Genomic DNA, 27,436 nt, shown 5'->3' on the forward strand with positions numbered 1-27,436 from the left:
AATGCACATGTGCATACACACAACTACACACACATCTGCACACACACATGCACACACACCTACACGCACGTCTGTACACACACACACCTCCATACACATGCATGTCTGCATACACAGACCTGCACACACACATCCCCACACACCTGCACACAGTGTACCTATCCATACACACAACTACACACACATCTGCACATGCCTCTGCACAAACAAGCATATTGGCACACACACACCTGCACACACACTTGCACACACACAAATACAGATGCCTTTTGTGCTGTCTACAAAATCATAAGAAACACCAAGCAGGCCAGGGGCAGTGGCTCACTAAAAAAAAAAAAAATACAAAAATTAGCCGGGCGTGGTGGCGAGTGCCTGTAATCCCAGCTACTCAGGAGGCTGAGGCAGGAGAATCCCTTGAACCCAGGAGATGGAGGTTGCAGTGAGCTGAGATGGTGCCATTGCCCTCCAGCCGGGGCAACAAGAGCAAAACTCCGTCTCAAAAAAAAGAACCAAACAGACTGGACATGTGTTACGATACAAACAGTTGGCGCCTAAACAAAGCATAGGGCGTCATGCACATGCAATGGAAAACACCTGGATAGCAACATCAGCAAAGGTGAAAGATGGCTGACCAGGCTGCACCTCTACCGTCTTAGCCTCCCCATTCCTGCAGGAGCTGTCTAAGTCCATTCATGTTGCTGTAAACGAATACCTGAGGTTGGGTAATTGATAAAGAAGAAATCATCGGCTGGGCGCGGTGGCTCACGCCTGTAATCCCAGCACTTTGGGAGACCGAGGCAGGCGGATCATGAGGTCAAGAGATCAAGACCAGCCTGGCCAACATGGTGAAACCCCATCTCTACTAAAAACACAAAAATTAGCTGGGCATGGTGGCGTGCACCTGTAGTCCCAGCTACTTGGGAAGCTGAGGCAGGAGAATCAATTGAACCCGGGAGGTGGAGCTTGCAGTGAGCCGAGATGGTGCCACTGCACTCCAGCCCGGCGACAGAGCGAGACTGTGTCTCAAAAAAAAAAAAGATTATAAATCATGCTGCTATAAAGACACATGCACACATATGTTTATAATGGCACTATTCACAATAGCAAAGACTTGGAACCAACCTAAATGTCCAACAACGATAGACTGGATTAAGAAAATGTGGCACATATACACCATGGAATCCTATGCAGCCATAAAAAATGATGAGTTCATGTCCTTTGTAGGGACAGGGTTGAAGCTGGAAACCATCATTCTGAGCAAACTATCGCAAGGACAAAAAACCAAACACCACATGTTCTCACTCATAGGTGGGAATTGAACCATGAGAACACATGGACACAGAGTGGGGAACATCACACACTGGGTACTGTTGTGGGGTGGGGAGAGAGGGGGAGGGATAGCATTAGGAGATATACCTAATGTTAAATGACGAGTTAATGGGTGCAGCACACCAGCATGGCACATGTATACATATGTAACAAAGCTGCATGTTGTGCACACGTACCCTAGAACTTAAAGTATAATAATAATAAAATAAAAAAAAAAAAGGTAAAAAAAAAAAGAGATTATTTATTCGGCTCATAGTGGTTCTCCAGGTTGTCCAGGAAGCGTGGTGTTTGGACCTGCTTGTGGTGAGGACGTCACGCTGCTTCCAGTCATGACAGAAAGTGAAGGGAAGACATTGTGTGTGGAGAGACCACATGGGCAGAAAGGAAGCAAGAGAGAGGAGGGGAGGTGCCAGGGTCTTTTCAACAACCAGCTCTCCAGGAAACTGAGAATGAGAACTCACTCATGACTATGGGGGCAGGACCAAGCCATTCATACGGGATTCACCCACATGGTTTAAACATCTCCCACCAGGCCCCACCTACCACACAGGGGGTCAAATTTCAACATGAAACCTGGCAGGACCAAACAAACCGTACCCAAACTGTAGCATGCTGCCTCTCTCCAGAATTGATGTAGAGAAGGTTATCTTCCCAAGAGCTCAAGCAGGTGGCTCACGAAGGCTGCTGGAACTGGCCACCATGGTGGATCTTCTTGTGAATGGCTCATACTTTGTTGCTGACATCGATGTAGAGAAATTTAACTTTCCAAGAGTTCAACCAGATGGCTTACCAAGGCCCAAACTGCAAACTATAGTGGGTCTGCTTGTCAATGGCTCATACCCTGTTTCTGACTTTCACCATTCATGTAGAGAAGTTTGTCTTTCCAAGAGCCAAATCAGATGACTCACCAAGGCTGCTGGAAGTGGGCACAATAATGGGCCTTTTTGTCTTTAATGAGTCATGCCCTGTTGTTGACATCAATGTAAAGAAGTTTATCTTCCCAAGAATTCAACCAGATGGTTCACCCAGGCTGCTGGAACTGGGCATTATGGTGGATCTTTTTGTCAAAGGCTCATATCTTCTTGTTGACATTGATGTAGAGAAGTTTATCTTCCCAAGAGCTCAACCAGATGGCTCACCCAGGCTGCTGGAACTGGCACCACGGTGCATCTTCTTGTCAAAGGCCCATATCTTCCTTTTGACATTGATGTAGAGAAGTTTATCTTCCCAAGAGCTCAACCAGACGGTTCACCAAGGCTGCTGGAACTGGCACTGTTATACTTCTTCTTGTCAATGGCTCACACCTTGTTTCTGAGTTTCATCATCAATGTGGAGAACTTTAAATTCCCAAGAGTTCAACCAGATGGCTGACCAGATGCACAACGCGATATAATGGCTCGTATCTCACGGCTCACTCCGCGCTTAGGGCCAGATCCATTCAATTGTATATCAGACCCTCACAAAGCACCTTAAGCATTTTTCTTTTCTTTTCTTTTTAGATGGAGTTTTGCACTCTCTCCCAGGCTGGAGTGCAATGGTGCAATCTCGGCTCACTGCAATCTCCGCCTCCCGGGTTCATGCGATTCTCCTACCTCAGCCTCCCGAGTAGCTGGGATTACAGGCACCCGCCACCACACCTGGCTAAGTTTTTGTATTTTTAGTAGAGACGGGGTTTCACCATGTTAGCCAGGCTGGTCTCTATCTCCTGACCTTGTGATCCGCCTGCCTCGGCCTCCCAAAGTGCTAGGATTACAGGCATGAGCCACTGCACCCCGGCCTGAAGTGAGTTTTTCTTGTTGTTTTCTGTTCCTGGATGGGATGGCAGAACTGGTTGAGCCAGATGGCCAGTCTAGGTGGTGTCAGCTTATCCGCCAAATGCAGGCTCTGCAAAACATCTCAAGCATCGATCTTAGTTTTACAACAGTGACATACTCCTGCAGGAGCCCTAAACTGTAATTTCTAATTTTGTAGCTAATTTGTGAGTCCTCTGAAGGCAGACTGGACCTTAGCTCTTAGGGAAAGGGGCTGTTTTCCATTTTGTTTCAGAATTACACCACGAACTGAATTTCTTCTCTCTTTTTTTTTTTTTTTTAAATTTTGAGAAGGAGTCTCGCTCTGTCGCCCAGGCTGGAGTGCAGTGGCGCGATCTCGGCTCACTGCAAGCTCCACCTCCTGGGTTCACGCCATTCTCCCGCCTCAGCCTCCCGAGTAGCTGGGACTGCAGGCGCCCGCCACCACACCCAGCTAATTTTTTCTATTTTTAGTAGAGACGGGGTTTCACCGTGTTAGCCAGGCTGGTCTCGATCTCCTGACCTCGTGATCCGCCCGTCTCGGCCTCCCAAAGTGCTGGGATTACAGGTATGAGCCACCTCGCGCAGCCTGAATTTCTTCTCAAAGTTAGTTCGGCCTACGCCCAGGGAATAACAAGGACAGCTTCAACGTTCGAAGCAAGACAGAGTCAGTTAGGTCTGGCCTCTTTCCCCCTCATAATTTCCTCAGTTAGCATTTTGCAAAGGCGGTTTTAGCCGCAAGCGCTGGGTTCTGTAGGGAACCAGGAATAGGAAGCTGCTGCCCCTACATGCGTGTGAACCCGGCAAATCTGAGACAGGACTCAGTGAATTTAGAAAGTTGATTTTGCCAAGGTTGGGAGCTTGTCACGGGACAATGATGTCTCACCCAACCAGCATGTATCCAGCATGAACGTCGAATAACTGAGACAGGTCTCAGTCAGTTTAGGAAGTTGTTTAGCCAGAGCTAAGGATGTAGAGCCGTGACAGGTGCATAAGGGGCTCAGAGCACAGTGCGATTTGTTTTTTGTTTGTTTCTTTGTTTGCTTTGAGATGGAGTTTCACTGTTGTGGCCCAGGCTGGAGTGCAATGGTGCAATCTCGGCTCACTGCAACCTCCGCCTCCCGGGTTCACGCGATTCTCCTACCTCAGCCTCCTGAGTAGCTGGGATTACACGTGTGCGCCACCATGCCCGGCTAATTTTGTATTTTTAATAGAGACGGGGTTTCTCCATGTTGGTCAGGCTGGTCTCGAACTCCTGACCTCAGGCGATCTGCTCGCCTCGGCCTCCCAAAGTGCTGGGATTACAGGCGAGTCACCGCATCCGGCCTCACAGTTGGGTTTTATACATTCTAGGGATACATAAGAAATCAATTAACATAAGCAAGATGGGCCAGGGGCAGTGGCTCACACCCCTGACCTCAGGTGATCCGCCCCTGTCTGCCTCCCAAATGGCTGCATTCTTTTGAGTTTCTGATTAGCCTCTCTAAAGGAGGCAATTAGATATGCATCTATCTCAGTGAGCAGAGACGTCACTTTGAATACAATGAGAGGGAGAGGCTCTAAGCAGTTCCCAGCGGGGCCCAGAGATTTATTTTTCTTTCTTCTCGCCCAGGCTGGAGAGCAGTGGTGCGATCTGGGCTCACTGCAAGCTCCACCTCCTGGGTTCACACCATTCTCCTGCCTCAGCCTCCCGAGTAGCTGGGACTACAGGCGCCCGCCACCACGCCCGGCTAATTTTTTGTATTTTTAGTAGAGACGGGGTTTCACCGTGTTAGCCAGGATGGTCTCGATCTCCTGACCTCGTGATCCGCCCGCCTCGGCCTCCCAAAGTGCTGGGATGACAGGCATGAGCCACCGTGCCAGGCGATTTATTTTTCTTTCACAAGGGACATCAGCTTTCCTGGAAGGGGCTAGAAGCAGGTGAAGGAGGAGATGGGTTGGGGAGGAGGTGGGGTAGGGGAACAGGGGAGCTGGGGAGAAAGTTGAGTTGGGGGAATGCAGAGATAAGAAATAAAAGTTCTGGGCTGGCCACGGTGGCTCACGCCTGTCATCCCAGCACTTTGGGAGGTGGAGGCGGGAGGATCACCTGAGGTCAGAGGAGTTAGAGACCAGCATGGCCAACATAGTGAAACCCTGTCTCTACTAAAAATAGAAAAATTAGCCGGGCATGGTGGCAGACGCCTGTCATCCCAGCTATTCAGGGGGCTGAGGCAGGAGAATTGCTTGAACCCGGGAGACAGAGGTTGCAGTGAGCCGAGATCGCGCCATTGCACTCCAGCCTGGGGGACAGGAGCGAGAGACTTTGTCTCAAAAAAAAAAAAAAAAAAAAAAAGAAAGAAAGAAAAGAAAAGAGAAAAGAAAAGAAAAGAAAAAAAAGAAATAGAAGCTCTGCTCTCAGGGGAATGGGATTAAGGGGCAAGGAGAGGGGCTCAGCTTCCCCAGGGAGAAACCATTCAGCTGAGGGGAGGGGTCTGCAGAGCACCTGCCCTCTGTCGGGTTGGGAGCATTCATGATGCTGCCAGAGAGCTTCTCATTCAGGCTGTTCTTTGTTCTCTACGTGACAGAAAGCGCCCCTCACAGGGGTCTCCCTGGGGCACCGTGATCAGAATGATCCTGTCCAGATAACTCCTTCCCAACTGGAAATTCTCCATGACAAAAAGCTCATGCTTCTGGGCCGGGCTCGCTGGCTCACGCCTGTAATCCCAGCACTTTGGGAGGTTGAGGCGGGCAGATCACGAGGTCAGGAGTTCAAGACCAGCCTGGCCAACATGGTGAAACACCATCTCTTACTAAACACACCAAAGAAATATTAGCTGGGCGTGATGGCGGGCGCCTGTAATCCCAGCTACTCGGGAGGCTGAGGCAGGCGAATCACCTGAACCCAGGAGGTGGAGGTTGCAGTGAGCTGAGTTCATGCCACTGCACTCCAGCCTGGACGACAAGAGTGAAACTCCATCTCAAAACATAAAACAAAACAAAACAAAACAAAAACAATCTCTTGCTGACCGGGCTCATTGACTCACGCCTGTAATCCCAGCACTTTGGGAGGCCGAGACAGGTGGATCAGTTGAGGTCAGGAGCTCGAGACCAGCCTGGCCAACATGGGGAAACACCATCTCTACTAAAAATATCAAAAAAAGGCCGCGTGCAATGGCTTACCCTGTCATCCCAGCACTTTGGGAGACCAAGGGGAGCGGATCACCTGAGGTCAGGAGTTCGAGACCAGCCTGACCCACAGGGAGAAACCCCGTCCCTACTAAAAATACAAAAATCAGCCGGGTGTGGTGGCGGGCACCTGTAATCCCAGCTACTCGGGAGGCTGGGGCAGGAGAATCGCTTGAACCCAGGAGGCGGAGGTTGCAGTGAGCCGAGATCGTGCCACTGCACTCCAGCCTGGGCAACAACAGCGAAACTTCGTCTCAAAAAAACAACAAACCCCCAAAAAATTAGTCAGGCGTGGTGGTGGGCGCCTGTAATCCCAGCTACTCGGGAGGCTGAGGCAGGGGAATCGCTTGAACCCGGGAGTGGAGGTTGCAGTGAGCTGAGATCATGCCATTACATTCCAGCCTGGGTGAGGAGAGTGAAACTCCGTCTCAAAACATAAAACAAAAAAAAAACAACAAAAATCTCTTGCTCACTGGGCTCATTGACTCACGCCTGTAATCCCAGCACTTTGGGAGGCCGAGAGGGTTGGATCACTTGAGGTCAGGAGTTCAAGACCAGGCTGGCCAACATGGTGAAACCGTGTCTCAAATAAAAATACAAAAACAAAAAAGAAAAATTAGCCGGGCGTGGGGGCAGGCACCTGTACTCCTAGAAACTCAGGAGGCTGGGGCAGGAGAGTCTCTTGAACCTGGGAGGCAGAGGTTGCAGTGAGCCGAGATTGTGCCACTGCATTGCAGCCTGGGCAACAAGAGTGAAACTCCATCTGAAAACATAAAAACAAAACAAAAGAAAAACCTGTTTCTGACCGGGCGCAGTGGCTCACGCCCGTAATCCCAGCACTTTGGGAGGCCGAGACGGGTGGATCACTTGAGGTCAGGAGTTCGAGACCAGGCTGGCCAACATGGCAAAACCCTGTCTCTACTAAAAATACAGAAACAAAAAAAAGAAAGAAAAATTAGCCAGGCGTGGTGGCAGGCACCTGTACTCCCAGAAACTCGGGACGCTGAGGCAGGAGAATCTCTTGAACCTGGGAGGCGGAGGTTGCAGTGAGTCGAGATCGTGCCACTGCACTCCAGCCTGGGTGACAAGAGTGAAACTCCGTCTCATAACAAAAACCAAAAACCAAAAAACCCTCATTCCTCTGGAGCCCACAGACCTTCCAGAACTAAAATCCCATGGCCCAGAGGGGTCGGTTTCTACTTCTCTAGGACCGAGGATTACCTGGAAGCTGTGAGCTGCGGGATTTCAAATCTCCCTTGTCTGGCAGTTTATCCTAAAGGTTAGCGGCTGAGAGAAAGGTTCTGAGAACAGATGAGAAACAGGCTTTCCAAGAAACGGAGACTGGGTTTCCCGCTCTGCATGCTCTTCTGCCCACAGAAAGAATTCCCCACGTCTTATTATTCTCCCAGGTTTGGGCCAAAAACTCCGAAACTGATGTCCTTTTCAGAGGCTACTTATTAGCTACCGGTTTTTTTTGTTTTGTTTTGTTTTTTGAGACGGACTCTCGCTCTGTTGCCCAGGCTGGAGTGCAATGGTGCAATGTCGGCTCACTGCAACCTCCGCCTCCCGGGTTCAAGCGATTCTCCTGCCTCAGCCTCCCAAGTAGCTGGGATCACAGGCACCTGCCATCACGCCTAATATTTTTTTTTTTTGTATTTTTAGTAGAGATGGGGCGGCAGCGGGGGTGGTCTCACCGTGTTAGCCAGGCTGGTCTCGAACTCCGGACCTCAGGTGATCCGCCTGCCTCTGCCTCCCAAAGTGCTGGGATTACAGGCATGAGCCGCTGTGCCGGCCTGTTTTGTGAATCTTATGATCTTGGTTTTCACGTGAATGCTGCTCAGCTGTGCCTGAATTCTAAAGGCAGGAGGCTGTAATGAGGCATGTCCAGCTCCACTTTCCATGACGGCCTGAACTAGACTTTCAGGTTAACTTTTTTTTTTTGAGACAGAGTCTCACTCTGTCACCCAGGCCGGAGTGCAGTGGCGCGATCTTGGCTCACTGCAAGCTCTGCCTCCTGGGTTCACTCCATTCTCCTGCCTCAGCCTCTTGAGTAGCCGTGATTACAGGCACCTGCCCCCACGCCCACCTAATTTTTTGTATTTTTAGTAGTGACAGGGTTTGACTATACTGGCCAGGCTGGTCTTGATCTCTTGACCTCAGGGGATTCGCCCTCCTCGGCCTCCCAAAGTGCTGGGATTACAGGCGTGAGCCATTGTGCCTGGCCGAGAATTATTATCAATAGAAAAAAAGTCTGGGTTATAATGGTATAGGGTTTGGGGACCAAGGTTTTATCAAGCACATGACGCCTCCAGGGAGCAGGCTTCAGAGAGAATAGATTGTAAATGTTTCTCCTTTTTTTTTTTTTTTTTTTTTTTTTTGAGACAAGAGTGTTGCTCTGTCCTCCAGGCTGGAGTGAAGTAGCATGATCTCGGCTCACTGCAACCTCCGCTTCCCGGGTTCAAGTGATTCTTCTGCCTCAGCCTCCCAAGTAGCTGGGATTACAGGTGCCACCGTGCCCGGCTAATTTTTGTATTTTTTGTATTTTTTTTTTTGCCACCAGACCCAGCCAATTGTAAATATTTCTTTTTCAGACTTAAGATCTGTGTTAGGCCGGGCGCGGTGGCTGAAGCCTGTAATCCCAGCACTTTGGGAGGCTGAGGAGGGCGGATCACCTGAGGTCAGGAGTTCAAGACCAGCCTGGCCAACATGGTGAATCCCTGTCTCTACTAAAAATACAAAAATTAGCCGGGCGTGGTGGCGCACGCCTGTAATCCCAGCTACTTGGAAGGCTAAGGCAGGAGAATTGCTTGAACCTGGGAGGCAGAGGTTGCAGTGAGCTGATACCATGCCACTGCATTCCAGCCTGGGCAACAGAGTGAGACTCCACCTCAAAAATAACCCCGTCTCTACTAAAAATACAAACTTAGCCGAGCATGGTGGCGCATGCCTGTAATCCCAGCTATTCGGGAGGCTGAGGCAGGAGAATCGTTTGAACCCGGGAGGCAGAGGTTGCAGTGAGCTGAGATCATGCCACCGCACTCTAGCCTGGACAACAAGAGTGAAACTCCATCTCAAAAAAAAAAGAAAAATTATTTCAAACAATTACTAATCACCAAATGTTTAAATCTACCTATTACCTGGGAGCGTTCGCTGTGAGCTTCCCCATTTTTCCGGACTGAACCAATGTGTATCTTAAATATGTTTGATTCATGTCTCACGTCTACCTAAAATGTACAGAAGCAGCCCAGCCTGGTGTGGCTCCCGTCTGTCATCCCAGCACTTTTGGGAGGCCGAGGCGGGTGGATTGCCTGAGCTCAGGAGTTGGACACCACGCTGGGTATAGTGATGAAACCCTATCTGTACTAAAAATACAAAAAATTAGCTGGGCATGGTGGTGCGTGCCTGTAATCCCAGTTAGGAGGCTGAGGCAGGAGAATCACTTGAACCTGGGAGGCGGAGGTTGCAGTGAGCCGAGATCGCGCCACTACACTCCAGCCTGGAAACAGAGCGAGACTCCATCTCAAAAAAAAAAAAAAAAAAAAGAAGAAAGAAAAAGAAAAAAAGACAGACTCTCACTCTGTCCCCCAGGCTGGAGTGAAGTGTCCTGATCTCGGCTCACTGCGTCCTCCACCTCCTGGGTTCAAGCGATTCTCCTGACTCAACCTGCCATGTAGCTGGGGTTACAGGCGTGCGCCACTGTGCCTGGTAATTTTTGTATTTTTAGTAGACATGGGTTTCACCATGTTGGCCAGGCTGGTGTTGAACTCCTGACCTCAAGTGATCCTCCCGTCTCGGCCTCCCAAAGTGCTGGGATTATAGGTGTGAGCCACCGCGCCCAGTCCATTTGTTTAGAATTTAAAGAGTAGGTTGCTGTAATTATCTCCACTCTTTTTTTTTTCTTTTTTCTTTTCTTTTTTTTTGAGACATAGTCTTATTCTATCGCCCAGGCAGGAGTGCAGTGGTGCGATCTCTGCTCACCACCACCTCCGCCTCCTGGGTTGAAGCCTTCTCCTTTCTCAGCCTCCCGAGTAGCTGGGACTGCAGGTGCCTGACACCACACCCTGCTAATTTCTTATATCTTCAGTAGGGACGGGATTTCACCATGTTGGCCAGGCTGGTCTTGGAACTCCTGACCTCACCCACTTTTTATTATTTTATTTTATTAATTTATTTTTATTTTTTTGAGACAGAGTCTTGCTCTGTCAACTAGGCTGGAGTGCAATGGTGAGATCACAGCTCACCGTACCCTTGAACTCCCAAGCTCAAGCAGAGTGGCGGGGACCACAGACATGCAACATCAAGTCCAGCTGTGAAATATTTTTTATTTCCTTATTTTGAAATAGGGTCTTTGCATTTGGCCGGGTGCGGTGGCTCACGCCTGTAATCCCAGCACTTTGGGAGGCTGAGGCAGGCAGATCACAAGGTCAAGAGATCGAGGGCATCCTGGCCAACATGGTGAAACCCCATCTCTATTAAAAATACAAAAATTAGCCGGGCGTGGTGGCGGGCACCTGTAGTCCCAGCTACTTGGGAGGCTGAGGCAGGAGAATCGCTTGAACCCGGGAGGCGGAGGTTGCAGTGAGTTGAGATCGCGCCACTGCACTCCAGCCTGGTGACAGAGTGAGACTCTGTCTCAAAAAAAAAAAAAGGCGGCTGCGGTGGCTCATGCCTGTAATCCCAGCACTTTGGGAGGCCGAGGCGGGCGGATCACGAGGTCAGGAGATCGAGACCATCCTGCCTAACATGGTGAAACCCCGTCTCTACTAAAAATACAAAAAAAAATTAGCCAGGCGCGGTGGCGGGCGCCCGTAGTCCCAGCTACTCAGCAGGCTGAGGCAAGAGAATCGCTTGAACCTGGGAGGCAGAGGTTGCAGTGAGCCGAGATCGCGCCAGTGCACTCCAGCCTGGTGACAGAGTGAGACTCTGTCTCAAAAAAAGAAAAAAAAAAAAAAAGAAATAGTGTCTTTGCAGTTGTAATGAGTAAAAGATCTTGAGATGAGATCATCCTAGGTTTAGGGTGGATTCTCAATCCAATACCAGGTATCCCTGTAAGAGACAGAAGAGGAGACACAGACACAGAGGAGAAGGCCACGTGAAGACAGAGGCAGAGACTGTAGTGATGTGGCCACAAGCCCAGGGACACCTGGAGGCCCCAGGAGCTGGGAGAGGCAGGAAGGATCCTTTCCTAGAGCTTCTAAAAGGAACCAAACCAAATTGCAGTGGGTTGAATGGGGATCCCCTAAAGACATGTCCAGGTCCTCAACCTTAGAATCCGTGAATAGGATCTCATTTGGAAATAGCGTCTTTGCAGATGTGATTAAGGGAATGATCTCAAAATGAAATCGTCTTGCATTGGGGTTGGAGTCTAAATCCAATGAGGGGTGACCCCATCAGAGACAGAAGAGGATACACAGACACAGAGGAGAAGGCCACATGGAGATGGCGGCAGAGACTGCAGTGAGGCGGCCACAAACCCAGGGACGCCTGGAGCCCCCAGGAGCTGGGAGAGGCAGGAAGGATCCTCCCCTAAAGCTTCTAGAAGGTACCAAACAATATTGCAATGAGTTGAATGATGATCCACAAAAGATAGATTCAGGTCCTAACCCCCAAGAACCTGTGAATAGGACCTCATTTGGAAATAGGGTCTTTGCAAATACAATTAAGTGAAGGATCTCAAAATGAAATCCATCTTGGATTGAGATCATCCTGGATTTGGGTGGGCTGTAAATGCAGTGACAAGTGTCCTTCTAAGAGACAGAACAGGAGACACAGACACAGAGGATAAGGCCACACGGAGACAGAGGCAGAGACTGCAGTGATGTGGCCACAAGCCCAGGGATGCCTGGAGCCCCCAGGAGCTGGGAGAGGCAGGAAGGATCCTCCCCTAGAGCCTCCGGAAGGAAGCAAACCCAACTGCACTGGGTTGGGCGGTGATGTCCAAAAGATCTGTCCATGTCCTAAGCCCCAGAACCTGGGAATGGGACCTCATTTGGATAAAGGTTCTTTGCAGATGTGATTAAGGATCTGGCGATGGGATCATCCCGAATTAGGATGGGCCGTAAATGCAACGGCGGCAGGTGTCCTTCTAAGAGACAGAAGAGGAGACACAGACACAGAGGAGAAGACCACGTGAAGACAGAGGCAGAGACTGTAGTGATGCGGTCACAAGCCCAGGGATGCCTGGAGCCCCCAGGAGCTGGGAGAGGCAGGAAGGATCCTCCCCTAAAGCTTCTAGAAGGTACCAAACAATATTGCAATGAGTTGAATGATGATCCACAAAAGATAGATTCAGGTCCTAACCCCCAAGAACCTGTGAATAGGACCTCATTTGGAAATAGGGTCTTTGCAAATACAATTAAGTGAAGGATCTCAAAATGAAATCCATCTTGGATTGAGATCATCCTGGATTAGGGTGGGCTGTAAATGCAGTGACAAGTGTCCTTCTAAGAGACAGAACAGGAGACACAGACACAGAGGATAAGGCCACACGGAGACAGAGGCAGAGACTGCAGTGATGTGGCCACAAGCCCAGGGATGCCTGGAGCCCCCAGGAGCTGGGAGAGGCAGGAAGGATCCTCCCCTAGAGTCTCAAGAAGGAACCAGACACAACTGCAGTGGGTTGGGCGGTGATGTCCAAAAGATCTGTCCATGTCCTAAGCCCCAGAACCTGGGAATGGGACCTCATTTGGATAAAGGTTCTTTGCAGATGTGATTAAGGATCTGGCGATGGGATCATCCCGAATTAGGATGGGCCGTAAATGCAACGGCGGCAGGTGTCCTTCTAAGAGACAGAAGAGGAGACACAGACACAGAGGAGAAGACCACGTGAAGACAGAGGCAGAGACTGTAGTGATGCGGTCACAAGCCCAGGGATGCCTGGAACCCCAGGAGCTGGAAGAGGCAGGAAGGATCCTCCCCTAGAGCCTCTGGAGGGAGCATAGCCCTAAGACACCTTGATCTCAGACTTCTGTTCTCCAGGACTGAGGTAGAGGATAAATCTCTTTTCTTGGAAACCTCCCAATCTGTTTTAATTTATTGTCACAGCCTTAAGAAACTAACAGTTGGCGGGGTGTGGTGGCTCATGCCTGTAAACCCAGCACTTTGGGAGGCTGAGGTGGGCGGATCCCCTGAGGTCAGGAGTTCGAGAACAGCCTGGCCAACATGGTAAAACCCCATCTCTACTAAAAATACAAAAATTAGCTGGGCATGGTGGCGTGCACCTGTAATTCCACCTAATCGGGAGGCTGAGGCAGGAGAATCGCTTGAACCCTGGAGTTGGAGGTGGCAGTGAGCTGCAATTGTGCCATTGTACTCCAGCCTGGGCTACAAGAGTGAAGCTCTGTCTCAATAATAATAATAATAATAAATAAGAAAAAAAAGAAATTATCACAGTTGCATTTTTCCACGTTTTTCTTGATTGTTTCAGATGGGAGGGTAAAGTGCGTTTCCATGATTCCATCTTGGCTGAACGTAGACTTCTCTGTCCCTACTTTTATCACCATCCCACAGCCCACCATGGACATGCAGCTGTAATCCCTGTAATCCCACCTACTCAGGAGGCTGAGGCAGGTGAATCGCTTGAACCCTGGAGGCGGAGCTTGCGATCAGCCGAGATCGTGCCACTGCACTCCAACCCGGCAACAGAGCAAGAGTCCCTCTTAAAAAAAAAAAAAATTGAGATGGTGATAGAGTCTGTATGTTTGTACCCTCCAAATCTCATGTTGAAATGGGATCCCCAATGTTGGGGTGTGAGGTCTGGTGGTAGGTGTTTGGATCATGGGGTGAATCCCTAGTAAATAGCTTGGTGCAGTCCCCAAGGTAATGAGACAGTAAATGAGCTCTCCTCTGTGAGTTCGTGTGAGAGTTTGTTCTTTTACCATCCTGGCTAACATGGTGAAACCCCGTCTCTACTAAAAATACACAAAATTAGCCGGGCGTGGTGGCGGGCACCTGTAGTCCCAGCTACTCGGGAGGCTGAGGCAGGAAAATGGCATGAACCCGGGAGGTGGAGGTTGCAGTGAGCCGAGATTGCGCCACTGCACTGCAGCCTGGTGACAGAGTGAGACTCTGTCTCAAAAAAAGAAAAAAGCCGGGCGTGGTGGCTCACGCCTGTAATCCCAGCACTTTGGGAGGCCGAGGCGGGCGGATCACGAGGTCAGGAGATCAAGACCATCCTGGCTAACACGGTGAAACCCCGTCTCTACTAAAAATACAAAAAACATTAGCCAGGCACGGTGGCGGGTGCCTGTAGTCCCAGCTACTCAGCAGGCTGAGGCAGGAGAATCGCTTGAACCTGGGACGCGGAGGTTGCAGTGAGCCGAGATCGCGCCACTGCACTCCAGCCTGGGCAACAGAGTGAGACTCCGTCTCAAAAAAATAAAAAAGACCCTGGCTTCTCTCTTGCTTCCTTTCTCACCATGTAATTCCTTCTACCCCTTTGCTTTGCACCATGACTGGAAACCCTCCGCCTCCAGTTCTCAGTTCTCCGCTTCCCTCGTACGTCACCTTCAGATGACATTGAGCATTTGTTTATTTATACTTCCCTGCCTTTCCAGAAACAATGGTCCCGTGAATCTTTAACCTCCAGGACTAAGGCCAGAACGTGGCCCGGAGGGATGTGTTCAAAGGACTGAGCTCTGAGATTCATCCCAGCACCTGTAAGCGGCTTCCTGTAGGTGCCTGTCCTGGTCTGTGAACATGGGGATGGTGATATCTTTTGCTTGATGGACACATGGCCCAGAGAATGTCACTGCTTTTACAGACATAGCCTTGTCTGTGCCATCTGCTTGTTCCTTGCTGGGAAGCCCCAGTTTTTTGCCTTCTGCCATGACTGGAAACCCTCCGCCTCCAGTTCTCCGTTCTCTGCTTCCCTCGAACGTCACCTTCAGATGACATTGAGCATTTGTTTATTTATACTTCCCTGCCTTTCCAGAAACAATGGTCCCGTGAATCTTTAACCTCCAGTACTAAGGCCAGAACGTGGCCCAGAGGGATGTGTTCAAAGGACCGAGCTCTGAGATACATCCCAGCACCTGTCAGTGGCTTCCTGTAGGTGCCTGTCCTGGTCTGTGAACATGGGGATGGTGATATCTTTTGCTTGATGGACACATGGCCCAGAGAATGTCACTGTTTCAACAGACATAGCCTTGTCTGTGCCATCTCCTTGTTCCTTGCTGGGAAGCCCCAGTTCTCTCTTTAGAATGAGGGACATGGGCCAGGCAGGGACTTTCTGACCTGAAGTTTCCTCTTAGCTGAAAACTGTGGTTCCTGGTCTCCTTCACCTCCCTTTTCTCAGGGGCAGGGATGGGTACCAGGAGGGGGGGTGGTATGAGGTAAAGCTCAGAGACAGACTTTAGATGGTGGGTTGGGCGAGGTGGCTCACACCTATAATCCCAGCACTTTGGGAGGCCGAACAGGGGCATTTAATAAATCTACACATTGGCCGTGCACAGTGGCTCACACCTGTAATCCCAGCAGTCTGGGAGGCCGAGGCAGGCAGGTCACTTGAGGTCAGGAGTTTGAGAGCAGCCTGGTCATCATGGTGAAACCCCATCTCTAACAAAAATACAAAAAAAATAGCTGGGTGTGGTGGCAGGTGGCTGTAATCCCAGCTACTTGGGAGGCTGAGGCAGGAGAATCGATTGAACCTGGGAGGTGGCCATTGCAGTGAGCTGAGATCGTGCCATTGCACTCCAGCCTGGGCAACAAGAGTGAAATTCTATCTCAAAAAATAAATAAAATAAGATAAAATAAAAATAATAAATTCACAAGTCGTGATTTTCCTGGAATATGTTGATGCTGTTGGGAAGGAGAGAAGTCTGAGGACTCAGATAAGCCTGTTCTGCCTCTGAAGCAGCTCGGCGTTGTAATAAGTAAAGGCACCAGTGGGAACAGGCTCAGGGTGTTGTCTGCTGAAGCAGCCTCAATGAGTTTTCCTGTGTGGGATGGTGGGAAGGTTGGCAGGTAGACCACAAGGCAAATTAAGATAAGCTGGTGACTCCGGCCTTTGGAACAAAGAGATGGAAAACTACAGCCCCAGGCCGGGAGTGGTGGCTCACGCCTGTAATCCCAGAACTTTATCATTATTATTTTGAGAGGGAGTCTTGCTCTGTCACCAGGCCTGAGTGCAGTGGCGTGACCTCTGCTCACTGCAATCTGTGCCTCCCGGGTTCACGCCATTCTCCTGCCTCAGCCTCCCGAGTAGCTGGGATTACCGGCGTGCATCACCATGCCTGGCCAATTTTTGTATTTTCAGTAGAGACGGGGTTTCACCATGTTGGCCAGGATGGTCTTGAACTCCTGATCTCGTGATCCACCCGCCTCGGCCTCCCAAAGTGCTGGGATTACAGGTGTGAGTCGCCATGCCCGGCATCTATCTATGTATGTATCTATCTATCATCTATCACTTATCTATCCTATCAATTATCTACCCTATCTATCATCTATCAATTATCTATCATCTGTCTACCTATCACCTACCATCTATCATATCTGTAATGATTACTTATTATATCAATTAATCTTCTATTCCATCTATTATTTGTCTATGCTCTCTATCTTTGTATCTACTCTCTATATATCTATATGAATAGATATCTATGTATATCTATATGGATATATCTATATGGATAGATATCTATCATAATCATTTATTATATCTATCATCTCAGTTTTATCTCTCTATATGTCTATCATCTATCATCTGTCTACCTATCACCTATCATATCTATAATGATCACTTATTATATCAATCGATCTTCTATTCCATTTATTATCTTTCTATGTCCCTCTTTGTATCTACTCTCTCTATATATCTATATGGATAGATATCTATGTATATCTATGTGGATACACCCATGTGGATATATCTATGTGGATACACCCATGTGGATATATCTATGTGGATACACCCATGTGGATATATCTATGTGGATACACCCATGTGGATATATCTATGTGGATACACCCATGTGGATATATCTATGTGGATACACCCATGTGGATATATCTATGTGGATACATCCATGTGGATATATCTATGTGGATACATCCATGTGGATATATCTATGTGGATACATCCATGTGGATATATCTATGTGGATACATCCATGTGGATATATCTATGTGGATACATCCATGTGGATATATCTATGTGGATACATCCATGTGGATATATCTATGTGGATACATCCATGTGGATATATCTATGTGGATATATCTATGTGGACATATCTATGTGGATATATCTATATGGATAGATATCTATCATAATCATTTATTATATCTATCATCTCAGTTTTATCTATCTATATGTCTATCATCTATCATCTACCTATCACCTATCATATCTATAATGATCACTTATTATATCAATCGATCTTCTATTCCATTTATTATCTATGTCCCTCTATCTTTGTATCTACTCTCTCTAGATATCTATATTGACAGATATCTATCTAGGTAGATATCTGTCAATATAGATATCTATCTAGATAGATATCTGTCTATATAGATATCTACCTAGATAGGTATCTATCACCTATCATAATCATTTATTATATCTATCATCTAAGTTTTATTTTATCTATCTATATATCATCTATCATCTATCACCTACCATCTATCGTATCTATAATGATCACTTATATCAATTAATCTTCTATTCCATCTATTATCTGTCTATGTCTCTTTGTATCTACTCTATATATCTATATAGATATCTACATAGATATGTATCACCTATCATAATCATTTATGATATCATCTAAGTTTTATCTATCTATATGTCTATCATCTGTCTACCTATCACCTACCATCTATCATATCGATAATGATCACTTATTATATCAATCGATCTTCTATTCCATCTATTGTCTATGTGTCTTTGTATTTACTCCCTCTATATATGTATATAGATATCTATGTATCTATCACCTATCATAATCATTTGTTATATGTATCATCTAAGTTTTATTTTATCTATCTATCTATCGATCTATCATCTGTCTACCTATCACCTATCATATCTGTAATGATCACTTATTATATCGGTCCATCTTCTCTTCCATCTATTATCTATCTTTCTATCTACTCTATCTATCTATCTATCTATCTATCTATCTATCTATCTATCTATCATCTATCTATGTATCATCTATCTATAACAGTGGTTCACAGGCCAGGGAGAATTCTACCCCCAGGGGAAACTTGGCAATGTCTAGAGACAATCACAAGAGAATGACAATCTGTGGACACCCTTGGTGTCAGTCCTGGGAAGTTTGCTCCTGGCCCCCGGTGTGTGGATCCCAGGACGGCTGCTCAACGCCCACCAGTGCCCAGGACAGCCCCACCACAGAGAATCCTCCCGCTCCCAATGTCAGCAGTGCCGAGGTTGAGAATGCCCCATCCTCCATGTTGGGGACAATATCAGTTTGCTTTTTCCTTTTCTTTTTATTCTTGAGATGGAGTCTCGCTCTGTCATCCAAGCTGGAGGGCAGTGGTGCGATCTCGGCTCACTGCCACCTCCGCCTCCCGGGTTCAAGCGATTCTCCTGCCTCAGCCTCCTGAGTAGCTGGGATTACAGGCACCCACCACCACACCCGGCTAAGTTTTGTATTTTCAGTAGAGATGGGGTTTCACCGTGTTGGCCAGGCTGGTCTCGAACTCATGACCTCGTGATCAGCCCACCTCAGCCTTAAAGTACTGGGATGACAGGCGTGAGCCACCGAGCTGGCCTCAGTTTGCTTTTTCTGCTGATACTGGCTCACTTTCCCTGTGGCCACACATTCTTCTGTCCACAGACCATCCCTCCAGCCACAGAAGGGAGGAGGGTGTGACCCCAACCCCTTATCTAGCGACAGAAGGAGCTGTGGTAGGGCAGCTCCTCAGAAGCCGGAAATCTGCAAGCTCTCGGGGGAGGGTGGAGCCCAGCGCGTTGTGACATCTCTTTTTCCCGAAGAGGAAGCACAGACTATCAGGCCTGTTTCCAAATCATCCGAGTTGAAATTTCTCAACTTCCTGATGACAGAGCGGAGTCGTGATCCTTCCCTGGGAGAAAGAGTGTGGGGGCCACATCTCCCCCATGGGGGGGGGGGGGCGGCGCTCAGGTGCTACCTGGTGTCTGGACCAGGGGAAGAAGACGCTGGTGGCAATGGAATTTTTTTTTTTTTTTTTTTTTGAGACGAAGTCTCAGTCTGTCTGGCAGGCTGGAGTGCAAAAAAGTCACCATTTTTGTATTTATTTATTTAGAGACGGAGTTTCACTCTTGCTGCCCAGGCTGCAGTACAGTGGCACGATCTCGGCTCACCGCAACCTCCGCCTCCCGGGTTCAAGCGATTCTCCTGCCTCAGCCTCCCGAGTAGCTGGGATTAGAGGCACCCGCCACCACATCCGGCTGATTTTGTATTTTTAGTAGAGACGGTGTTTCTCCATGTTGGTCAGGCTGGTCTCGAACTCCTGACCTCAGGTAATCTGCCCGCCTCGGCCTCCCAAAGTACTGGGATGACAGGTGTGAGCCACCGCGCCCAGCCTTTATTTATTTATATATTTTTTAGAAAAAGTCACCATTATTTATTTATTTATATTTTTTGAGACAGTCTCCCTCTGTCTCCCAGGTTGGAGTGCAAAAAAGTTACCATTTATGTTTTTATTTACTTATTTATATTTTTTTAGACAGAGTCTCCCTCTGTCTCCCAGGCTGGAGAGCAAAAAAGTTACTGTTTTTGTTTTTATTTTTATTTATGTATGTATTTATTTATTTTGAGACGGAGTTTCGCTCTTGTCGCCCAGGCTGGAGTGCAATGGCACGATCTCGGCTCACCGCGACCTCCGCCTCCCAGGTTCAAGCGATTACACCTCGCCCGGCCTATTTATTATTTATTTATTTACTATTTATTTTTGAGACGGAGTCTTGCTCTGTCTCCGAGGCTGAAGTGCAAAGAAGTTACTGTTTTTGTTTTATTTATTTATTTATTTGTATTTTTTGAGATGGAGTCTCGCTCTGTCTCCCAGGCTGGGGTGCAAAATGTTTACCGTGTTTGTTTTTATTTATTTTTTTTGAGACAGAGTTTCACTCTGTCGCCCAGGCTGGAGTGCAGTGGTACAATCTTGACTCACTGCAACCTCCACCTCCCGGATTCAAGTGATTCTCCTGCCTCAGCCTCCCCAGTAGCTGGGATGACAGGCATCTACCACTACACCTCGCTAATTTTTGTATTTTCAGTAGAGACGGGGTTTCACCATGTTGATCAGGCTGGTCTCAAACTCTTGACCTCAGGTGATCCACCTGCCTTGGCGTCCTAAAGTGCTGGGAATACACGCGTGAGCCACTGCACCCGGCCTATCAATTTTTATTTTTTGAGACAGAGTCTCACTCTGTTGCCCAGGCTGGAGTGCAGTGGTGTAATCTGGACTCATTGCAACCTCCACCTCCCGGGTTCAAGCGATTCTCCTGCCTCAGCCTCCCGCGTAGCTGGGAATAAAAGCACCTGCCACCACGCCCGGCTAATTTTGTATTTTTAGTAGAGGCGGGGTTTCACCATGTTGGTCAGGCTGGTCTTGAACTCCCGACCTCAGGTGATCCACCCACCTTGGCCTCCCAAAGTGCTGGGATTACAGGCGTGAGACCAGGAGCCTAACTAATTTTCTTCCTGTTTTTTTTTTTTTTTTTTGAGAGACAGCATCTCATTCTGTCTCCCAGGCTGGAGTGCTGTGTAGTGGTGCGATCTTAGCTCACTGCAGCCTTGAGCTCCTGGGCCCAGGCTGGAGTGCAATGGCACAATCTCAGCTCACTGCAACCTCCGCCTCCCAGGTTCAAGGGATTCTCCTGCCTCAACCTCCTGAGTAGCTGGGATTACAGCCACGCACCCCCACGCCCAGCTAATTGTTGTATTTTTAGTAGAGACGAGGTTTCACCATGTTGGCCAGGCTGGTCTCGATCTCTTGACCTCGTGAACCACCTGCCTCGGCCTCCCAAAGTGCTGGGATTACAGGTGTGAGCCACCGCGCCCAGTCCATGCTGATCACTTCTGTTTTAAAAAAAGAGAAATAGGCCGGGCACGATGTCTCACGCCTGTAATCACAGCACTGTGGGAGGCCAAGGCGGGTGGATTACCTGAAGTCACGAGTTCGAGCCTGGCCAAGGTAGGGAAACCCCCCGTCTCTACTAAAAAAAAAATACAAAAATTAGCAGAGCGTGGTGGCATGCACCTGTAATCGCAGCTACTCGGGAGGCTGAGGCTGGAGAATCGCTTGAACCCAGGAGGTGGAGATTGCAGTGAGCTGAGATTGTGCCACTGTACTCCAGACTGGGCAACAAGATTGAAACTCCATCACAAACAAATAAACAAAAAATAATAGGCTGGGCGCGGTGGCTCACGCCTGTAATCCCAGCACTGTCGGATGCCCAGGCAGGAGGGTCGCTTAAGCCTAGGAGTTCAAGACCAGCCTGGGCAACACAGTGAGAACGTCTCACAAAAAACCAACCAACCAACCAACCAAAAAAAACAAAAAAAAAAAAGAGAGAAATAAACAGCAAAAAAAGCTGTTACGAATTTGATTCTGCCACCAGTAGAAAAAAGACAAAAGCAACCTACATATATTGTTATACCTGGTTCTGATGTCCCTGGAGGCCAGCCTGGAGGGGGTGTCTGGTGTCCTATTTGAGGGGGCCAGGGACACCTGTTCTGGGTTTTCAGTTTGGGTGGAATTCCCAGGACCATCAGGCTTTTTTTTTTTTTTTTGTCTTTGAGATGGAGTCTCGCTCTGTCACCCAGGCTGGAGTGCAGTGGTGCAATCTCGGCTCACTGCAACCTCCACCTCCGGGTTTCAAGCAATTCTCCTGCTTCAGCCTCCCGAGTAGCTGGGATTACAGGCATCTGCCACCACACCTGGATAATTTTTGTATTTTTAGTAGAAATGAGGTTTCACCATGTTGGCCAGGCTGGTCTTGAACTCCTGACCTCAGGTGATCCACCTGCCTCGACCTCCCAAAGTGCTGGGATTACAGGCGTGAGCCACCGCACCCGGCTTACCTTCAGGCTTTAACAAGCTCCCAGCCTCCTCCTAGCTGGCTCTGGCTAAAGCTGGAGTCCAGGAACCTCAAATAGCCTAGAGGCTCTCTCCAGGGCTTGAGTAGCACCAGGAAGGGCCACGTGGTCTGCGCTGGACAGAGACCTTCCTGGGGTGCAACGTGACACCTCCTGCCGCAGAGGCAGCTTCAGCAGAAACAGCTGCAGGCATCCCCAGCAATCCTCATCCCAAGCTCCTTCCACAGCTCACAGCGTCCGTGATGCGGGATTAACACAACCTGCTGGCTATATTTGAGGCTTGCCACATAGCCTGGCTCCTGCATTCTTGCCTCGGGATTCCCGTTGTGATCTGCTTTTTCCAGTCCTTTCTGGGACCCCTTTCATTGCTGACAGCCGCTGGGGGCTGAACCGGCCAGGGCTGAATCTGCAGACGTGTCCAAGGCGCGTCCCAGAGCAAGGGCTTTGGTGGGGGGGGGGGGGCGTCAGGGACCCGGGGCCTGTCGTTTAATGAGCTCTCACGGACACTTTACGCCCATTTATGCCGGAGGTTGCAAGTTTTTTTGGTGTAAAAAACCAGATCTTGGCGATGGCCTTCAGCGTTCAGACAAGCTTAGCGTTCCAATAATGGAACGCCAGGCATACACGGGTTCCTCATGAGCTCTCCGAAGGCTCAAGGGCGGCCTTTCTGCAGCTGAGGACACGCAGAGGCAGAAGACGGGAGACGCGCCTCGATCGCGGCCCCAAAATATATACGTTGAGTTCCAAATGCCTGGTCTCCCGGAATGACGCCTCATTTGGAATTAAGGCCCTTGCAGATGTAATTAGTTAAAAGAAAGGCGCCGGGGCCCAGCCGTTAATTCAGTACCGCCCGCGTGGAAATTCGAGCCTGGCTGCGCCTTTGGAATTCCAGGGGTGGGGGAGGGATTCCTTTAACCCTTTCTTCTCCGGATCGCTAGCAACGAATCAAGCACCCAGGACAGTGAACCCTGCCAGAAACAAGAAGCAGAAAAGTGACAGCTGTGACTAACCCTGGAATCCCTCCCCTCCACCTCCACAAGAAAAGTCCGGGGTTTTCCGGCACCCCTCAACTCAAGGGGTGGGTAGTACAGGCTGTCTCCTCTCCTCTCCTCTCTCCTCCCCTCCCCTCCCCCCTCAACTCTACGAGTGGGTAGTACAGGCTGTCCTCTTCTCTTCTCTTTTCTTTTCTTCCCCCCCCCCTCCATTCCCCTCCCCTCCCCTCTCCTCCTCTCCCCTCCATTCCCCTCCCCTCCCATCCCTTCCCCTCCCCTCCCTTTCCACCTCAAGTCAACGGGTGGGTAGTACAGGCTCTTGTCTTCTCTTCTCCTCTCTTCTCCCCTCCCCTCCCCTCCCCTCCCCTCTCCTCTCTTCACCCCTCAACTCAAATGGTGGGTAGTACAGCCTGTCTCTTCTCGTCTGGTCTCGTCTTGTCTGGTCTTGTCTCCTCTCTTCTCCCCTCCCCTCCCCTATCCTCCCCTCCCCTCCCCTATCCTCCCCTCCCCTATCCTCCCCTCCCCTATCCTCCCCTCCCCTATCCTCCCCTCCCCTATCCTCCCCTCCCCTCCTCTCCCCTCCCCTCTCCTCTCTTCACCCCTCAACTCAACGGGTGGGTAGTACAGGCTGTCTCTTCTCTTCTCTCTCTTTTTCTTTCTTTCTCTTTCTTTCTTTTCCTTCTTTCTTTCTCTCTCTCTCCCTCCCTCCCTCCCTCCGTCTCTCTCTCTCTCCTTCCTTCCTTCCTCCGTCCCTCCCTCCCTTCTTTCTTTCTTGAGATTCTTTTCTTTTCTTTTTTGAGATAGAGTTTTGCTCCTGTTGCCCAGGCTGGAGTACAATGGCGCGATCTCGGCTCACTGCAACCTCCGTCTCCCGGGTTCAAGCGATTCTCCTGCCTCAGCCTCCCGAGTAGCTGGGATTAGAGGCATGCACCACCACACCCAGCTAATTTTTTGTATTTTTAGTAGAGACGGGGTTTCTCCATGTTGGCCAGGCTGGTCTCGAACTCCTAAGCTCTGGTGATCCACCCACCTCAGCCTCCCAAAGTGCTGGGATTACAGGCATGCACCACCACACCCAGCTAATTTTTTGTATTTTTAGTAGAGAAGGGGTTTCTCCATGTTGGTCAGGCAGGTCTCGAATTCCTGAGCTTGTGATCCGCCTGCCTGATTTTTTTTTTTTTTTTTTAGAGCACTGTAAGCTCCGCCTCCCTGGTTCATGCCATTCTCCTGCCTCAGCCTCCCGGTAGCAGTGACTACAGGCGCCCGCCACCACCCCCGGCTAATTTTTTGTATTTTTAGTAGAGACAGGGTTTCACCATGTTGGCCAGGCTGGTCTCGAACTCCTGACCTCGTGATCCGCCCGCCGGATTTTTTATTACCGTATTTATTCAAATCCCGGAACCTTAAGCCATGCGATTTCTTTTTGGGGACTCGACTGCCACCTGCTGGCCATGCCTATGTTTGCAGGCGTGCGGTGCCGGGAGAATGAGGCTTGGAGTCCTCATTTGTAGGGTGTGTAGTTTCTTGGGGCGGACAGAACAAACCGAGGGCCTTAAAACAACTGGAATTTATCCTCTCTGAGTCCTGCAGACCAGGAGTCTTGAGATCCAGGTGTCTCAGGACTGCGCTCCCTCTGGAGGCTCTAGGGGAGGGTCCTTCCTGCCTCTCCCAGCTCCTGGGGGCTCCAGGCGTCCCTGGGTTTGTGGCCGCCTCACTGCAGTCTCTGCCACCATCTCCATGTGGCCTTCTCCTCTGTGTCTGTGTCTCCTCTTCTGTCTCTGATGGGGTCACCCCTCATTGGATTTAGAGTCCAACTCCAATGCAAGACGATTTGATTTTGAGATCCTTCCCTTAAACACATCTGCAAAGACCCTATTTCCAAATGAGGTCCTATGCACGGATTCTAAGGTTTAGGACCTGGACATGTCTTTGGGGGATCCCCATTCACCCCACTAGAGTTATATTCAGTTCCTGCTGGAGGTCCTAGGGGAGGATCCTTCCTGCCTCTCCCAGCTCCTGGGGGCTCCACGCATCCCTGGGCTTGTGGCCGAATCACTCCAGTCTCTGCCTCCGTCTCCACGTGGCCTCCTCCCCTGTCTGTGTCTCCTCTTCTGTCTCTTTTTTTTTTTTTTTTTTTTTTTTTTGAGATGGAGTCTCACTCTGTCGCCAGGCTGGAGTGCAGTGGCTCGATCTTGACTCACTGCAACCTCCGCCTGCCGGATTCAAGCGATTCTCCTGCCTCAGCCTCTGGAATAGCTGGAATTACAGGTGCCTGCCACCATGCCCAGCTAATTTTTGTATTTTTAGTAGAGACAGGGTTTCACCATGTTGGCCAGGCTGGTCTCGATCTCCTGGCCTCAGGTGATCCGCCTGCCTCGGGCTCCCAAAGTGCTGGGATGACAAGCGTGAGCCACCGCGCCCGGCCCCTTCTGTCTCTTAGACACACACTCATGGGATTTATGACTCACCTTAATCAAAAATGATGTCATCTCAATTTACATTTTAATTACATTTCCAAATAAGGTCCCAATATTCACAGAGACTGGAAGTTGGGAACTCAACGTACATTTCACCCCTTAACAAATTATCCTGCTGCATCTCCGAGCTTCTGCTTTTGCTCGTCGTCGGTCACGGAAAGGCTGCCCTGGAGCTTTCAAGTTTGCCTGGCTGGAGAGCTCATTAATAACCCGTTTATAGGCTGGGCGCAGTGGCTCACGCCTGTCATCCTAGCACTTTGGGAGGCCGAGGCGGGTGGATCACCTGAGGCCAGGAGTTCGAGACCAACCTGGCCAACATGGTGAAACCCTGTCTCTACTAAAAATACAAAAAAATTTAGCAGGGCATGGTGGCGGGCGCCTGTAGTCCCAGCTACTCCGGAGGCTGAGGCAGGAGAATCACTTGAACCCGGGAGGCAGAGCTTGCAGTGAGCCGAGATGGTGCCATTGCACTCCAGCCTGGGGGACAGAGCCAGACTCTGTCTCAAAAAATAAAAAATAATAAAAAATAACCCGTTTATAGGGCGGGCGCGGTGGCTCACGCCTGTAATCCCAGCACTTTGGGAGGCCCAGGCGGGTGGATCACCTGAGGCCAGGAGTTCGAGACCAGCCTGGCCAACATGGTGAAACCCCATCTCTACTTAAAAGACAAAAGTTAGCGGCACGTAGTGGCAGCTGCCTGTAATCCCAGCTACTCGGGAGGCTGAGGCAGGAGAATCACTCGAACCCGGGAGGCAGAGGTTGCAGTGAGCGGAGATCGCACCACTGCACTCCAGCCTGGGCGACACAGCGAGATTCGGTCTCAAAAAAAAGAAAAAAAGAATTACAGGCATGAGCCACGTTGCCCGGCCGTAGATGGGTTTAAAGCGTCTCTGCAGAGTTCATTAAACCGCAGGCCCCTGGGACCCCTGAGCCCGTCCAGCCCTTGCTCAGGGACACGCCTTTAATTTGGAAGTTTTGGACACTAGGGGTCAGAAGCATCCTCTGCAAATTCAGCTTTGGCTGGCTCAGCCCCCCAGCAGCTGTTGGCGATGAAAGGGCCGCAGGAGGGGCTGGAAAAGCCTCTCTGTATCCCGCAGCACTTGGAGACCCAGTGTCCCCCAGGGCTGGAGCCAAGCTGTCTGGCCAGCCTCAAAGGTAACCAGAGGCTTGTGTTAATCCCACACCTGGGACGCAGTGAGCTGTGGAAGGAATTTAGGATGAGGATACCTGGGATGTCTGGGGCTCTCCCTTCCCTTCCCTTCCCTTCCCTTCCCTTCCCTTCCCTTCCCTCCCCTCCCCTCCCCTCCCCTCCCCTCCCCTCCCTCTCTTTCCCTCCCCTCCCCTCCCCTCCCTCTCTTTCCCTCCCCTCCCCTCCCCTCCCCTCCCCTCCCTCTCTTTCCCTCCCCTCCCCTCCCCTCCCTCTCTTTCCCTCCCCTCCCCTCCCCTCCCTCTCTTTCCCTCCCCTCCCCTCCCCTCCCCTCCCCTCCCTCTCTTTCCCTCCCCTCCCCTCCCTCCCCTCCCTCTCTTTCCCTCCCCTCCCCTCCCCTCCCCTCCCTCTCTTTCCCTCCCCTCCCCTCCCCTCCCTCTCTTTCCCTCCCCTCCCCTCCCCTCCCTCTCTCTTCCCTCCCCTCCCCTCC

General features: G+C 49.8%; 1 protein-coding gene across 2 annotated transcripts in view; it reads right to left on the reverse strand.

The window, feature by feature from the left end:
* Window positions 1-3,371, reverse strand: part of LOC746936 (colony stimulating factor 2 receptor subunit alpha) — a 64,764-nt gene extending 61,393 nt beyond the window's left edge. For both annotated transcript variants that reach the window (XM_063805043.1, XM_063805041.1), the window contains exon 1: window positions 1,927-3,371. The gene's annotated coding sequence lies outside the window, so the exon portion shown is untranslated. The remainder of the gene's footprint in view (window positions 1-1,926) is intronic.
* Window positions 3,372-27,436: the final 24,065 nt, after the last annotated feature.

The sequence above is a fragment of the Pan troglodytes genome, chromosome Y (assembly GCF_028858775.2).
Source record: "Pan troglodytes isolate AG18354 chromosome Y, NHGRI_mPanTro3-v2.0_pri, whole genome shotgun sequence".
NCBI lineage: Eukaryota > Metazoa > Chordata > Mammalia > Primates > Hominidae > Pan > Pan troglodytes.